General features: G+C 44.8%; 1 protein-coding gene across 10 annotated transcripts in view; it reads left to right on the forward strand.

Moving 5' to 3' along the window:
- LOC137344410 (ankyrin repeat and SAM domain-containing protein 1A-like) overlaps window positions 1–15,676 on the forward strand; it is a 345,223-nt gene that overhangs the window by 244,937 nt on the left and 84,610 nt on the right. The window contains exon 1 of one of the 10 annotated variants that reach the window (XM_068007351.1): window positions 1,964–2,066. The exons of the other annotated variants lie outside the window; for them this stretch is intronic. The gene's annotated coding sequence lies outside the window, so the exon portion shown is untranslated. Of the gene's footprint in view, window positions 1–1,963; window positions 2,067–15,676 lie in introns of those variants that run through there. 10 annotated transcript variants of the gene reach the window in all.

The raw sequence follows: 15,676 nt of genomic DNA on the forward strand, positions 1-15,676 counted from the left end.
CCTAATCGAAAGATGAGGTGCTGTTCCTTGAGCTTCCATTGAGCTTCATTGGAACAACGTAAGAGGCCGAGGTCAGAGTGAGAGTGGGATGGGGAATTAAAATGGCAAGCAACTGGCAGATGAGGGTCATGCTTGCGGACTGAGCGGAGGTGTTCAGCAAAGCAATCGCCCAATGTAGAGGAGATTGCATTGTGAACAGTGAATACAGTGTACTAAATTGAAAGTATAAGTGAATAGCTGTTTCACCTGGAAGGAGTGTTTGGGACTCTCTGTTTATTATTTGGAGGAGGAGTTAAAAAGGAAAGCCCAACACCAGTGGCATATTTGCTGCACTCATCGTTTACATCCAACTTGCATTTATCGACAAAGGCATGCTTACCTGGATTTGTCTGAGAAACTGCGTCCCCGATATTTATTGGGGGGGGGGGGATTAATCCTGGGAATGTGGAGGTCCTGCTAAATTTAACGGTAAGACCTCTATCGTTTTTTCATTCCAATTCCCGCCCGGTAGCTGGCCTGTTTGACAGGCTGGCCAGCTGCTGGGCGGGAAAGCCAGCGGTGGACGCTGCAGCTGGGGACCACTGGGGACATTCCCGGCAATCGGGAAGCATCACTGGGCAGAAGAGGGGGTCAGAATGGCAACTGGGAAGGAGGAGGGAAAGATCGTGGGTTGAAGGGGGGGTGTTGACGGATTGTGAGGCAGACGGCCTCGGGGTCGCAGGTTTGAAGTGGGAGGTTGGCCAATCACGGCAGCGAGGGGAGGCCGCGATCAACAGAAGGTTTGCTTGAGGGGCTGGGGGGAGTAATCCTGCTCCTCGCTCACAAGAACGCGATAAAAAGCATATACTCGCTGGATCTGGCTCCTCCCATCTCCATTTCGCTGCTGGATTTCCCTGATTTAAAGCCTGATTTAAATATTATAATGAAGTGTTCCGCCTCTCGAAGACAGGATATAGGCATGCCACACAACCTGCCGCCGTAAAAATGGCGGCAGGCGAGTATGCGGCGGGTCGGTATTGCGTTTTCATGATTTAAAATTTTTAACCCCCGACCCTCTCCCACCTGTTGGAGGATTAATATTGTTTCCTTAGGCTGTGCGTCAAAGATTTTGCCAAATGCTGCATACTGGCTTCCAGCCAAACATCCATCTCGGGCATAGCACTGTTGGTGACTGTCCATGTCATTACAGCCCTCAATTTTTGTGGATTTTTCCAGGGTACCACAGGAGATATCCATCACCTAAATCAGTCAGCGGTGCACAGGTGTATTAATCCAGTGACTGATCTGTTATATGGAAGAACAAACCGGTTCATCCCTTTCCCCATGGACAAACAGCAGCAGCATGAGAGCGCATATGTCAGGATTTCCCACAGTCCAAAACGTCATTGATGTCACCCATGAGTCCCTGCCATCATCATGAATCACAAGGCCTACCATTCCATCTATAGCTCACCTGTGATTAACACAAAATAATGCAGATCAATGTCCAGTTCAAAGGCAGCAGTCACAATACTTTTATTTGAAGGCAAATCACAGTACCTTCATTATTTGAGTTAAACAGGTTAGTTGCTAGGTAATCAAGGCTATCCTCTGGAAATATAACTTATGACTCCCCTCAGACAACTGTGGAACACAAAATACAAATGAGGTTCCTGCAGCTATGAACATTATAGAACACACCGTAGACATCCTCAAGCAGTACTTCAGATGACCGGACAGCTCAGAGAGCATGCTCCAATACAGTCCAGCAAAGTCTTCCAGCTCATCATCATCATATGCTGAAGGCCTTAAACCGTAGCTATGCGATGGGACAAGTACAGAGCAATTGAAACAGAAGGACAACCAGCTGTAGCGAGAAGACCAGTTACTATGTGGACAGTGGCCTGTGATGCTAAAGAGGGCCACCATGCTTGGCCACATTTGCTGTAGTTATTCCACCCTGGGAGCATGCTGCAGCATCTCTCTCATCCTCTTTGGAGTAAAGAACACTTGAGTCATTTCCAAGAATCTACCACACACTGTTGGTTTTCAGACTGGCGGGAAATATACAGTGATGTTCCCCAGGGGTCAGTATTAAGACCATTGCTCTTTTTGTTATAAATGACCAGGACTTGGGGATAGAGGGTATAATTTCAAAGTTTGCAGATCACACGAAACTCTGAAATGTAGTAAACAATGCGGAGGATAGTAAGTCTTCAGGAGGACATGGACAGAATGGTGAAATGGGCAGACACATGGAGGATGAAATTTAACGCAGGGAAGTATGAAGTGACGCATTTTGGTAGAAAGTATGAGGAGATGTAATATAAACTAAATGGCACAATTTTAAAGGGGGTGCAGGAACAGAGAGACCTGTGGGTGCACATATACAAATCTTTGAAGGTGGCAGGACAAGTTGAGAAGGCCGTTGATAGAGCATATGGGATCCTGGGCTTTACTAATAGAGGCATAGAGTACAAAACCAAGGAAGTTATACAAAAGCTTTATAAAACACTGGTTAGGCCTCAGCTGGAGTACTGTGTTCAATTCTGGGTACCACATTTTAGGAAGGATGTCAAGGCTGCTGGAGGCACGAAGTCACAGCCAACAGGTAAGTGATTGGCTGGTGACTGGTAAGTAGTTTTTCTTTCCTTTTTTTTTCTTGACATTGTAGTTGTTGTTAAGCTAACTTAAGGGTTAAGTCATGGCAGGAGATCCGAGACCCGTGTCATGTTCCTCTTGTGGGATGTGGGAATTCAGGGATCCTTCCTGTGTCCCTGGTTCCTTCACCTGCGGGAAGTGTGTTCAGCTGCAGCTACTGTTTGACCCCTTGACGGCTCTGGAGCTGCGGATGGACTCACTTTGGGGCATCCGCGATGCTGAGGAAGTCGTGGATAGCACGTTCAGTGAGTTGGTCACACCACAGATAAAAATTACTGAGGGAGGCAGTGAATGGGTGACCAACAGACAGAGGAAGAGTAGGAAGGCAGTGCAGGGGTCCCCTGCGGTCATCTCCCTCCAAAACAGGTATACCGTTTTGGATACTGTTGGGGGAGATGGCTCACCAGGGGAAGGTGGCAGTGGCCAGGTTCATGGCACCGTGGCTGGCTCTGCTGCACAGGAGGGCAGGAAAAAGAGTGGCAGAGCTATAGTGATATGGGGACTCGATTGTAAGGGGAATAGACAGGCGTTTCTGCGGACGCAACCGAGACTCCAGGATGGTATGTTGCCTCCCTGGTGCAAGGGTCAGGGATGTCTCGGAGCGGCTGCAGGACATTCTGGAGGGGGAGGGTGAACAGCCAGTTGTCGTGGTGCAGATAGGTACCAACGATATAGGTAAAAAACGGGATGAGGTCCTACAAGCTGAATTTAGGGAGTTAGGAGTTATACTAAAAAGTAGGACCTCAAAGGTAGTAATCTCAGGATTGCTACCAGTGCCACGGGCAAATCAGAGTAGGAATGATAGGATAGCTAGGATGAATACGTGGCTTGAGAGATGGTGCAAGAGGGAGGGATTCAAATTCCTGGGCCATTGGAACCGGTTGTGGGGGAGTTGGGACCAGTACAAATTGGACGTCTGCATCTGGGCAGGACTGGAACCAATGTCCTAGGGGGAGTGTTTGCTGGTGCTGTTGGGGAGGGTTTGAACTAATGTGGCAGGGGGATGGGAACCGATGCAGGAAGTCAGTGAGAAGTAAAGTGGTGACAGAAACAAAAGGCAGTAAGGGAGAGTGTTCAAAACATGACCGGACAGATGGTCTGAGAAAGCAGGGCAAAGACCAAGGGAAGTCTAGATTAAACTGCATTTATTTCAATGCAAGAAGTCTGATGGGCAAGGCAGATGAACTCAGGGCATGGATGGGTACATGGGACTGGGATGTTATAGCTATTACTGAAACATGGCTAAGGGAGGGGCAGGACTGGCAGCTCAATGTTCCAGGGTACAGATGCTATAGGAAAGATAGAGCAGGAGGGAAGAGAGGAGGGGGAGTTGCGTTCTTGATTAGGGAGAACATCACGGCAGTAGTGAGAGGGGATATATCCGAGGGTTCGCCCACGGAGTCTATATGGGTAGAACTGAAAAATAAGAAGGGAGAGATCACTTTGAAAGGATTGTACTACAGACCTCCAAATAGTCAACGGGAAATTGAGGAGCAAATATGTAAGGAGATTACAGACAGCTGCAAGAAAAATAGGATGGTAATAGATGGGGACTTTAACTTTCCCAACATTGACTGGGACAGCCATAGCATTAGGGGCTTGGATGGAGAGAAATTTGTTGAGTGTATTCAGGAGGAATTTCTCATTCAGTATGTGGATGGCCCGACTAGAGAGGGGGCAAAACTTGACCTCCTCTTGGGAAATAAGGAAGGGCAGGTGACAGAAGTGTTAGTGAGGGATCACTTTGGGACCAGTGATCATAATTCCATTAGTTTTAAGATAGCTATGGAGAATGATAGGTCTGGCCCAAAAGTTAAAATTCGAAATTGGGGAAAGGCCAATTTTGATGGGATGAGACAGGAACTTTCAGAAGTTGATTGGGAGAGTCTGATAAGTGGGAGGCTTTCAAAAGTGTGTTAACCAGGGTTCAGGGTAAGCACATTCCTTATAAAGTGAAGGGCAAGGCTGGTAGAAGTAGGGAACCTTGGATGACTCGGGAGATTGAGGCCCTAGTCAAAAAGAAGAAGGAGGCATATGACATACATAGACAGCTGGGATCAAGTGGATCCCTTGAAGAGTATAGAGATTGCCGGAGTAGAGTTAAGAGAGAAATCAGGAGGGCAAAAAGGGAACATGAGATTGCTTTGGCAGATAAGGCAAAGGAGAATCCAAAGAGCTTCGACAAATACAAAAAGAGTAACTAGGGAGAGAGTAGGGCCTCTTAAGGATCAACAAGGTCATCTATGTGCGGAACCACAAGAGATGGGTGAGATCCTAAATGAGTATTTCACACGGTATTTACGGTTGAGAAAGGCATGGATGTTAGGGAACTTGGGGAAATAAATAGTGATGTCGTGAGGAGTGTACATATTACAGAGAGGGAGGTGCTGGAAGTCTTAACGCGCATCAAGGTAGATAAATCTCCGGGACCTGATGAAATGTATCCCAGGACGTTATGGGAGGTTAGGGAGGAAATTGCGGGTCCCCGAGCAGAGATATTTGAATCATCGACAGCTACAGGTGAGGTGCCTGAAGATTGGAGGGTAGCAAATGTTGTGCCTTTGTTTAAGAAGGGCAGCAGGGAAAAGCCTGGGAACGACAGACCGGTGAGCCTGACATCTGTCGTGGGTAAGTTGTTAGAGGGTATTCTGAGAGACAGGATCAACAGGCATTTGGAGAGGCAGGTACTGATTGGGAACAGTCAGCATGGTTTTGTGAGAGGAAAATCATGTCTCACGAATTTGATTGAGTTTTTTGAAGGGGTAACCAAGAAGATAGATGAGGGCTGTGCAGTAGACGTGGTCTACATGGACTTCAGCAAAGCATTTGACAAGGTACCGCATGGTAGGTTGTTACATAAGGTTAGATCTCATTGGATTCAAGGTGAGGTAGCCAATTGGATACAAAATTGGATTGACAACAGAAGACAGAGGGTGGTTGCAGAGGGTTGTTTTTCAAACTGGAGGCCTGTGACCAGCGGTGTGCCTCAGGGATCGGTGCTGGGTCCGCTGTTATTTGTTATTTATATTAATGATTTGGATGAGAATTTAGGAGGCATGGTTAGTCAGTTTGCAGATGACACCAAGATTGATGGCATTGTGGACAGTGAAGAAGGTTATCTAGGATTGCAACGGGATTTGATAAATTGGGCCAGTGGGCTGATGAATGGCAGATGGAGTTTAGTTTAGATAAATGTGAGGTGATGCATTTTGGTAGATCGAATCGGGCCAGGACCTACTCCGTTAATGGTAGGGCGTTGGGGAGAGTTATAGAACAAAGAGATCTAGCAGTACAGGTTCACAGCTCCTTGAAAGTGGAGTCACAGGTGGATAGGGTGGTGAAGAAGGCATTCAGCATGCTTGGTTTCATTGGTCAGAACATTGAATACAGGAGTTGGGATGTCTTGTTGAAGTTGTACAAGACATTAGTAAGGCCACACTTGGAATACTGTGTACAGTTCTGGTCACCCTATTATAGAAAGGATATTATTAAACTGGAAAGAGTGCAGAAAAGATTTATAAGGATGCTACCGGGACTTGCTGGTTTGACTTATAGGGAGAGGTTGGATAGACTGAGACTTTTTTCCCTGGAGAGTAGGAGGTTTCAGGGGGATCTTATAGAAGTCTATAAAATAATGAGGGGCATAGATAAGGTAGATGGTCAAAATCTTTTCCCAAAGGTAGGGGAGTCTATAACGAGGGGGCATAGATTTAAGGTGAGAGGGGAGAGATACAAAAGGGTCCAGAGGGGCAATTTTTTCACTCAAAGGGTGGTGAGTGTCTGGAACGAGCTGCCAGAGGCAGAAGTAGAGGCGGGTACAATTTTGTCTTTTAAGAAGCATTTGGACATGGGTAAGATGGGTATAGAGGGATATGGGCCAAGTGCAGGCAATTGGGACCAGCTTAGTGGTATAGAATCATAGAAGTTTACAACATGGAAACAGGCCCTTCGGCCCAACATGTCCATGTCGCCCAGTTTATACCACTCAGCTCGTCCCAATTGCCTGCACTTGGCCCATATCCCTCTATACCCATCTTACCCATGTAACTGTCCAAATGCTTTTTAAAAGACAAAATTGTACCCGCCTCTGGCAGCTCGTTCCAGACACTCACCACCCTTTGAGTGAAAAAATTGCCCCCTCTGGACCCTTTTGTATCTCTCCCCTCTCACCTTAAATCTATGCCCCCTCGTTATAGACTCCCCGACCTTTGGGAAAAGATTTTGACTATCTACCTTATCTATGCCCCTCATTATTTTATAGACTTCTATAAGATCACCCCGAAACCTCCTACTCTCCAGGGAAAAAAGTCTCAGTCTATCCAACCTCTCCCTATAAGTCAAACCAGCAAGTCCCGGTAGCATCCTAGTAAATCTTTTCTGCACTCTTTCTAGTTTAATAATATCCTTTCTATAATAGGGTGACCAGAACTGTACACAGTATTCCAAGTGTGGCCTTACTAATGTCTTGTACAACTTCAACAAGACATCCCAACTCCTGTATTCAATGTTCTGACCAATGAAACCAAGCATGCTGTGAATGCCTTCTTCACCACCCTATCCACCTGTGACTCCACTTTCAAGGCGCTATGAACCTGTACTGCTAGATCTCTTTGTTCTATAACTCTCCCCAACGCCCTACCATTAACGGAGTAGGTCCTGGCCCGATTCGATCTACCAAAATGCATCACCTCACATTTATCTAAATTAAACTCCATCTGCCATTCATCGGCCCACTGGCCCAATTTATCAAGATCCCGTTGCAATCCGAGATAACCTTCTTCACTGTCCACAATGCCACCAACCTTGGTGTCATCTGCAAACTTACTAACCATGCCTCCTAAATTCTCATCCAAATCATTAATATAAATAACAAATAACAGCGGACCCAGCACCGATCCCTGAGGCACACCGCTGGTCACAGGCCTCCAGTTTGAAAAACAACCCTCTACAACCACCCTCTGTCTTCTGTCGTCAATCCAATTTTGTATCCAATTGGCTACCTCACCTTGGATCCCGTGAGATTTAACCTTATGTAACAACCTACCATGCGGTACCTTGTCAAAGGCTTTGCTAAAGTCCATGTCGACCACGTCTACTGCACAGCACCTCATCTATCTTCTTGGTTCCCCCTTCAAAAAACTCAATCAAATTCGTGAGACATGATTTTCCTCTCACAAAACCATGCTGACTGTTCCTAATCAGTACCTGCCTCTCCAAATGCCTGTTGATCCTGTCTCTCAGAATACCCTCTAACAACTTACCCACTACAGATGTCAGGCTCACCAGTCTGTCGTTCCCAGGCTTTTCCCTGCCGCCCTTATTAAACAAAGGCACAACATTTGCTCCCCTCCAATCTTCAGGCACCTCACCTGTAGCTGTCGATGATTCAAATATCTCTGCTAGGGGACCCGCAATTTCCTCCCTAACCTCCCATAACGTCCTGGGATACATTTCATCAGGTCCCGGAGATTTATCTACCTTGATGCGCGTTAAGACTTCCAGCACCTCCCTCTCTGTAATATGTACACTCCTCACGACATCACTATTTATTTCCCCAAGTTCCCTAACATCCATGCCTTTCTCAACCGTAAATACCGATGCGAAATAGTCATTCAGGATCTCACCCATCTCTTGTGGTTCCGCACATAGATGACCTTGTTGATCCTTAAGAGGCCCTACTCTCTCCCTCGTTACTCTTTTGCCCTTTATGTATTTGTCGAAGCTCTTTGGATTCACCTTTGCCTTATCTGCCAAAGCAATCTCATGTCCCCTTTTTGCCCTCCTGATTTCTCTCTTAACTCTACTCCGGCAATCTCTATACTCTTCAAGGGATCCACTTGATCCCAGCTGTCTGTGCATGTCATATGCCTCCTTCTTCTTTTTGACTAGGGCCTCAATCTCCCGAGTCATCCAAGGTTCCCTACTTCTACCAGCCTTGCCCTTCACTTTATAAGGAATGTGCTTACCCTGAACCCTGGTTAACACACTTTTGAAAGCCTCCCACTTATCAGAAGTCCCTTTGCCTGCCAACAGACTCTCCCAATCAACTTCTGAAAGTTCCTGTCTAATCCCATCAAAATTGGCCTTTCCCCAATTTAGAATTTTAACTTTTGGGCCAGACCTATCATTCTCCATAGCTATCTTAAAGCTAATGGAATTATGATCACTGGTCCCAAAGTGATCCCTCACTAACACTTCTGTCACCTGCCCTTCCTTATTTCCCAAGAGGAGGTCAAGTTTTGCCCCCTCTCTAGTCGGGCCATCCACATACTGAATGAGAAATTCCTCCTGAATACACTCAACAAATTTCTCTCCATCCAAGCCCCTAATGCTATGGCTGTCCCAGTCAATGTTGGGAAAGTTAAAGTCCCCTACTATTACCACCCTATTTTTCTTGCAGCTGTCTGTAATCTCCTTACATATTTGCTCCTCAATTTCCCGTTGACTATTTGGAGGTCTGTAGTACAATCCTTTCAAAGTGATCTCTCCCTTCTTATTTTTCAGTTCTACCCATATGGACTCCGTGGGCGAACCCTTGGATATATCCCCTCACTACGGCCATGATGTTCTCCCTAATCAAGAATGCAACTCCCCCTCCTCTCTTCCCTCCTGCTCTATCTTTCCTATAGCATCTGTACCCTGGAACATTGAGCTGCCAGTCCTGCCCCTCCCTTAGCCATGTTTCAGTAATAGCTATAACATCCCAGTCCCATGTACCCATCCATGCCCTGAGTTCATCTGCCTTGCCCATCAGACTTCTTGCATTGAAATAAATGCAGTTTAATCTAGACTTCCCTTGGTCTTTGCCCTGCTTTCTCAGACCATCAGTCCGGTCATGTTTTGTACACTCTCCCTTACTGCCTTTTGTTTCTGTCACCACTTTACTTCCCACTGACTTCCTGCATCGGTTCCCATCCCCCTGCCACATTAGTTTAAACCCTCCCCAACAGCACTAGCAAACACTCCCCCTCGGACATTGGTTCCAGTCCTGCCCAGATGCAGACCGTCCAATTTGTGCTGGGCGACATGGACATGTTGGGCCGAAGGGCCTGTTTCCATGTTGTAAACTTCTATGATTCTAAGGCCTTAGAGAGGGTGCAGAAGAGATTTACTAAAATGGTCCCAGGGATGAGGAACTTCAGTTATGTGGGGAGACTGGAGAAGCTGGGGTTGTTCTTCGAACAGAGAAGGTTAAGGGGAGATTTGATAGAGGTGTTCAAAGTCATGAACAGTTTCGAAGGAATAAATAAAGAGAAACACTTTCCAGTGGCAGAAGGGTCGGTAACCAGAGGACACAGATTTAAGGTGATCGGCAAAAGAGCCAGAGGCGACATGAGGAAACATTTTTTTACGCAGCGAGTTGTGATGATCTGGAATGCACTGCCTGAAAGAGTGGTGGAAGCAGATTCGATAGTAACTTTCAAAAAGGAATTAGATAAATACTTGATGGGGAAAAAATCTACAGGGCTATGGGGAAAGAGCAGGGGAATGGGACTAATTGGATCGTTGTTTCAAAGACCTGGCACAGGCATGATGGGCTGAATGGCCTCCTCCTGTGCTGTACCTACTATGATACTATCTGTAGCTCTCCTTTAACATGCTGTTGCTGGACTTTTCTGCAGCAGCCCTGGAATCACAAAATCATGATGATTTTTGATGAGGAAAGCCCTCCTTAATTTAGCCATCAAGAGGTCCTGATGTCCCCCTCTGTCGCATCCATTTGTTTCTTAAATGATTCCAGGGATTTTACCTCCACTACTCCATCTCGAGGTTTATTCCATATGTTGATCACTGTTTGAAGAAGAATGATCTGGTATCAGTCCTAATTACCTTTTACTTGTTTGAGCCTGTGTCCCCTAATTCTACTGCCCACAGTCTACCATGGATTAAAGCCAGATCGTAGCTACTCTGTATGGCTCAGTACGCAATGCTGGATGGTGCACTTACACACCACTTCACTAGGGAAGCCTGTATATGATTAGTTTATTTCCTAGTAATCTAAAAAGGAAATTGCTATTACTAAAGTATAGCCAAATGGTGCCATACATGTTAAGGTCCTACATCACGCTGTTTTTACCATTATAATAGCACAAAAACTTAGTCTGCAATTTAATGATCTTTATCACTGATTGCCCTGAAATCTCCCAGATTTCACATTCAGTCCTGCAATTTTGCCTTCATTAATGAACCACTGAAGCTTTGGTTTTGTTGCTCATGACATCAGAACTCCTTGACTGAATTACAGAGCTGCCTTATAATTCACGATGTGGAGATGCCGGTGATGGACTGGGGTTGACAGTTGTAAACAATTTTACAACACCAAGTTATAGTCCAGCAATTTTATTTTAAATTCACAAGCTTTCGGAGACTTCCTCCTTCCATTTACCTGAGGAAGGAGGAAGTCTCCGAAAGCTTGTGAATTTAAAATAAAATTGCTGGACTATAACTTGGTGTTGTAAAATTGTTTACAATTATAATTCACTACCAGCCATCAGTTGTTCTGTATGGAGGGTGTCACAATATGAGTGAAGATCCACTTGACGCAGCTGCCATTCCAAGACAGACTGTGTTCGTGCACATCACTAACTGTACGGAAAGCAGCTGATGTGGTGGAGACATAAATCTGAAAGATCTTGAGGTGCATCTGGTCAAGGAGCTAATACAAACTTTGGTCACGTAGCATGGCTGCAGTCTTGGTATCATTATTTGATGCTGTAGGTTAAAACTGAGTCTACTTTGTAGTACATCCATGTGAAACAAGTATTCCTAAAGTAACACACCTTTTGTGTAATTGTAGAGATTACCTGCAAGTTTTCACCTCTGCTGATTCACTTAAGGTACTTCAGAAGAAAGTCACGCTTGTTATTTTATTTAACTCATGATTTTCAAATAGTAACATCTATAGTAAAAGTCAGCAACTTATTACAGAAGATATTTAGTGGGAAAAAAACATTAGATGTAGCGGCAAACATTTAGGAAGTTATGTTTGAACACAATTTATCTTTGTGTAATTGGTATCTGAATTAATTTGCTTTTCTTATATAGAAGCAAAATCTACAAAAGTTCTTAAATTATGTGAAAGTATAAGTTCTCATTTCAGTTGTGTGGGACAGTGACAAAATCTGAATTTGTTTCATTTGCATAAACATTAAATTATGACTTTGATCAAAAGATCAAATTGGTTTATTTCCTCAATTTAATTAGCACCGTTGTTCCTTTGATCAAAAAAGAACTGGTTTGTTGCATTTTGAAGATTTGTGTTTACAGCCATGGAAAGTATGCATATCTTACTGTATATGTACTCACCACTGTACTTATGGCATCAGTGTTCTATTATTATCTTTGTATCAAGTATTATTGAGGAAGTAATGCAAGTGTTGGTATTAACATTTAATAACAACAACAACTTGCATTTCTGAAGTGCCTTCCAGGTAGAAAAATGTCCCCAGGTGCTTCACAGTCATGAGTAAAATACAGATGCTGAGCCAAATAATTAAGAAATATTACCAAAAGCTTGGTAAGAGTTGGGTTTTCAGGACAGGGAGATGGAGAGGTAGAGGGTTGAGGGAGGGAATTCCAGAGAATGGGACTTAAGTGGCTAAAGGCATGGCTGCCAATAAAGGGGTAAAGAGCGGTAGATGAGGCTATGGAAGGATTTAAACGCAAAGATGAGAATGTTAAATTTGAGGTGTTAGAGAACCAGCAGCCAATATCGATCAACAGGAGGGCTGTGTTGGGTCAGTGAAACTCAGTACAGGGTATGTTATGGACAGCAGAGTTTTAGATGAGCTTGAGTTTTTGGAGGGTGGAAGGTGAGCAGCCGACGAGATGAAAATTCGAGTAATTGACTCTGGAGATATTTCTTATCATTCTCTCGGGATGTCGCTAGCAAGGCCAGCATTTATTGCCCACCCTTAGTTGCCCTTGAGAAGGTGGAGGTGAGCCCTGTTCTTGAAACGCTGCAGTCCATGTGGTGGAGGTGCTCCCATATTGCTGTTCGGTAGAAAGTTTAAGGATTTTGACCCAGCGAAGATGAAGGAACAGCAATATATGTCCAAGTTGGGATGGTGTATGACTCGGAGGGGAATTTGGAGGTGATGGTGTGCCTTTGCACCTGCTGTCCTTGTCCTTGGTGGTGGAGGTCGCAGGCTTGGGAGGTGCTGTTAAAGAAGCTTTGGCAAGTTGCTACAGTGCATCCTATGGATAGTTGTAAACAATTTTACAACACCAAGTTATAGTCCAGCAATTTTATTTTAAATTCACAAGCTTTCGGAGGCTTCCTCCTTCCTCAGGTACATTTACCTGAGGAAGGAGGAAGCCTCCGAAAGCTTGTGAATTTAAAATAAAATTGCTGGACTATAACTTGGTGTTGTAAAATTGTTTACAATTGTCAACCCCAGTCCATCACCGGCATCTCCACATCATGACTCCTATGGATAGTACACACAGCAGCCATGACGCACCGGTGGTAGAGAGAGTGGATGTTTATCGTGGTGGATGGGCTGCCGATCAAGCAGGCTGCTTTGCCCTGGATGGTGTCGAGCTTCTTGATTGTTGCAGCTGCACCCATGCAGGCAAGTGGAGAGTATTTCATTATACTCCTGACTTGTGCCTTGTGGGTGGTGACAATGAGCAGCAGAATTTTAGATGAGCTCAAGTTTTTGGAGGGTGGAAAGTGAGAAACCGACTAGGTGAGCATTGGAGTAACTGGGGGTAATTTTAACCCCCAAGGACTGTGGTGGGTTGGGGCAGGTGGGAAGGTAAAAATGTAAAATCTGACCCCAACTCGCCTCCAATCTGCCCACTTCCGGTTTTAACAAGCGGATCGAGGGGCGGCTGACCAATCCGCAATCGAGGCGGGTCGGTCAATAAAATCTTTTAAGGAGGCTGCATGCCTCCATTTTAATACCTTTTTTTTATTTTTAACTCCTGAGGGCTGGGATTCCCGGGGCTCATGAATCTTGCCACGTAAGAGGAGGCGAGAAGGCCCGGATCAACGGGTAAATGCTTTTATTGCACTGCTTGTGGGCGAGGAGGAGCAGGAGTGATTCCTGCAGCCCAACAAGCTCACCTGCCGCCATCCGACACATGCGATCAGCCAATCCCACCCCCCCCCCCCCCCTTCTCCGACTCTCTCTCGATTATCCCCCACCCTCCGATGACCGGCAGTACTTGTGATGATGGGGATATGGAGCCGGAAGCTAAGCTCAAAGTTGAACATCTCAGGAGTTAAAAGCAGAGAGTTCCAAACAAGACGAGAATCTTTTCAAAAGTGTCTGTTTGAACCAAACGGGAACTCTGAGAGTAAATGAAGATTTGAACAGGAGAGGACAAAAAGAGGCGGAATTTATTGTACCGTATCAAAATAAAATTGTTTGTTATTTAACAGAAACATTTTAACTCGATCAGAACTCGGTGTTAGGAAGAGTAACAGACTTTCACAAGTTTTTATGTTGTACATTTAGCAGATTTCAATTATTGTGCTTCAAACAACTGCTCATGTGTAAAAGATATTAAATGGGTGAATTTGTAAACCTCTAGATTGTGCAGTTGTATCTACCATTTTGAAGAGAATTTAGTAACACATCATAAATTTATGCCAAATTCAGTAAGCAGATAGTTGCAAGTGGGATAATGTTGTGGTTGCATCTCTGCAAGGACAAAAGCACAGAAAAAGTACAGCTTTGAGATCATAGAGGCCAAGGCCCACTTAAGGAAGCCACTCTTATACTCTCAAGCCCCGATTTTAACCCCCCCGTGCCCAAAGAGAACGGAGCCTGTGGAGGGTTAAGACAACGGCAGCGTGGCACTCAACGGAGGAACACTGCACACGCGCCCTGCGCCATTTTAACAAGTGTATTTCGAGCAGCGTGTGAGGCCCCACCCCAATCAGGCAAGGGCCTCGTTGACATTCAGAAGTTGGGGTCTGATGATGTAATTCAGACCCCAACCACCTTTTAGCTGGCAGAAGCGAGGTCAGCACCTGGTGCCAGCCTCGCCAGGGAAACCTGCGCTTAGGATCAACAGGCCCAGACAGTGCTGAAAATGTTAATTATTTTTTAATGATTTCTAGGAGGAGCAGGAGGATCACGGGCTACCTATGATTGCATCGGTACCCCCCTCCGTTCACCTACCTTCCCGTAGGTCCCCGGTTGTGGCCTCCGGTTTCCCGTCTGTTGGCCTAACATCATTGACGCCGGGTTTGGACCTGGTCTATTTAGATGAGACCCAGATGTTAAAATGGCCTGGACCTCATGTCAACGAGCCGGGGTGAATATAATGCTTGCCCTGAGTTAACATCGGGGCTTTATAGAAATTGACAGAAGGAGATGAAAGGTTTTGAAACCATGTGACTTTTTGAAAGGGCACTGATTTTGTTACAACAAACCATTGTTCACAACTATGTTAACCTGACCACATAGCCGCTAAGTATCAAATGTTTTAAGTTGTTTATGCTTGCCAGATTGATGAGTGACACAAAATCATATGCTACAGCTGACAATGTGTCAGAATGATTTTAATTATTTTGTGTGCTGTGAAGAGAGAGGAAAAGTCAAACTGATCTGTGGAACATGGTTTTTACATTATAGCTCTCTCCTTAGCCTCATTCGTTCTTTAATGTGGCATATGTAAATGGTTATTGAGGTTTTGAGATTGATGCCAACTTGCAGCTAAATAAGCTGCATTCCCAATCAGCCTGGGATCTAAATCCTGGTGTTTTTGAGATCAGCAATTATATGTTGTATATGAACTACAATTTCTTAGTCTTGGGTTTTATAGTACCTCTCATTAACAGTAAGTGCTTTAAGGTTTGTTTCCCTCTTTAAAAAAAAAAGTGATGAACACAGCAACTTCAATTTTTTTTGTTATATTAGTAACATGATTGTGTACTGTAGATGGAGAAAATCCAATCATGGATTACCTTCAGATTGTAAGTCTGTATGTAATATAGTTGTATATCTGTATGTAAGTGGTTGAATCTTTATGCTTTTCTTTGGACAATTGATTCAACTACTTTCGTTACTAATCGTACGTT

Source organism: Heptranchias perlo, chromosome 27, assembly GCF_035084215.1.
Source record: "Heptranchias perlo isolate sHepPer1 chromosome 27, sHepPer1.hap1, whole genome shotgun sequence".
NCBI lineage: Eukaryota > Metazoa > Chordata > Chondrichthyes > Hexanchiformes > Hexanchidae > Heptranchias > Heptranchias perlo.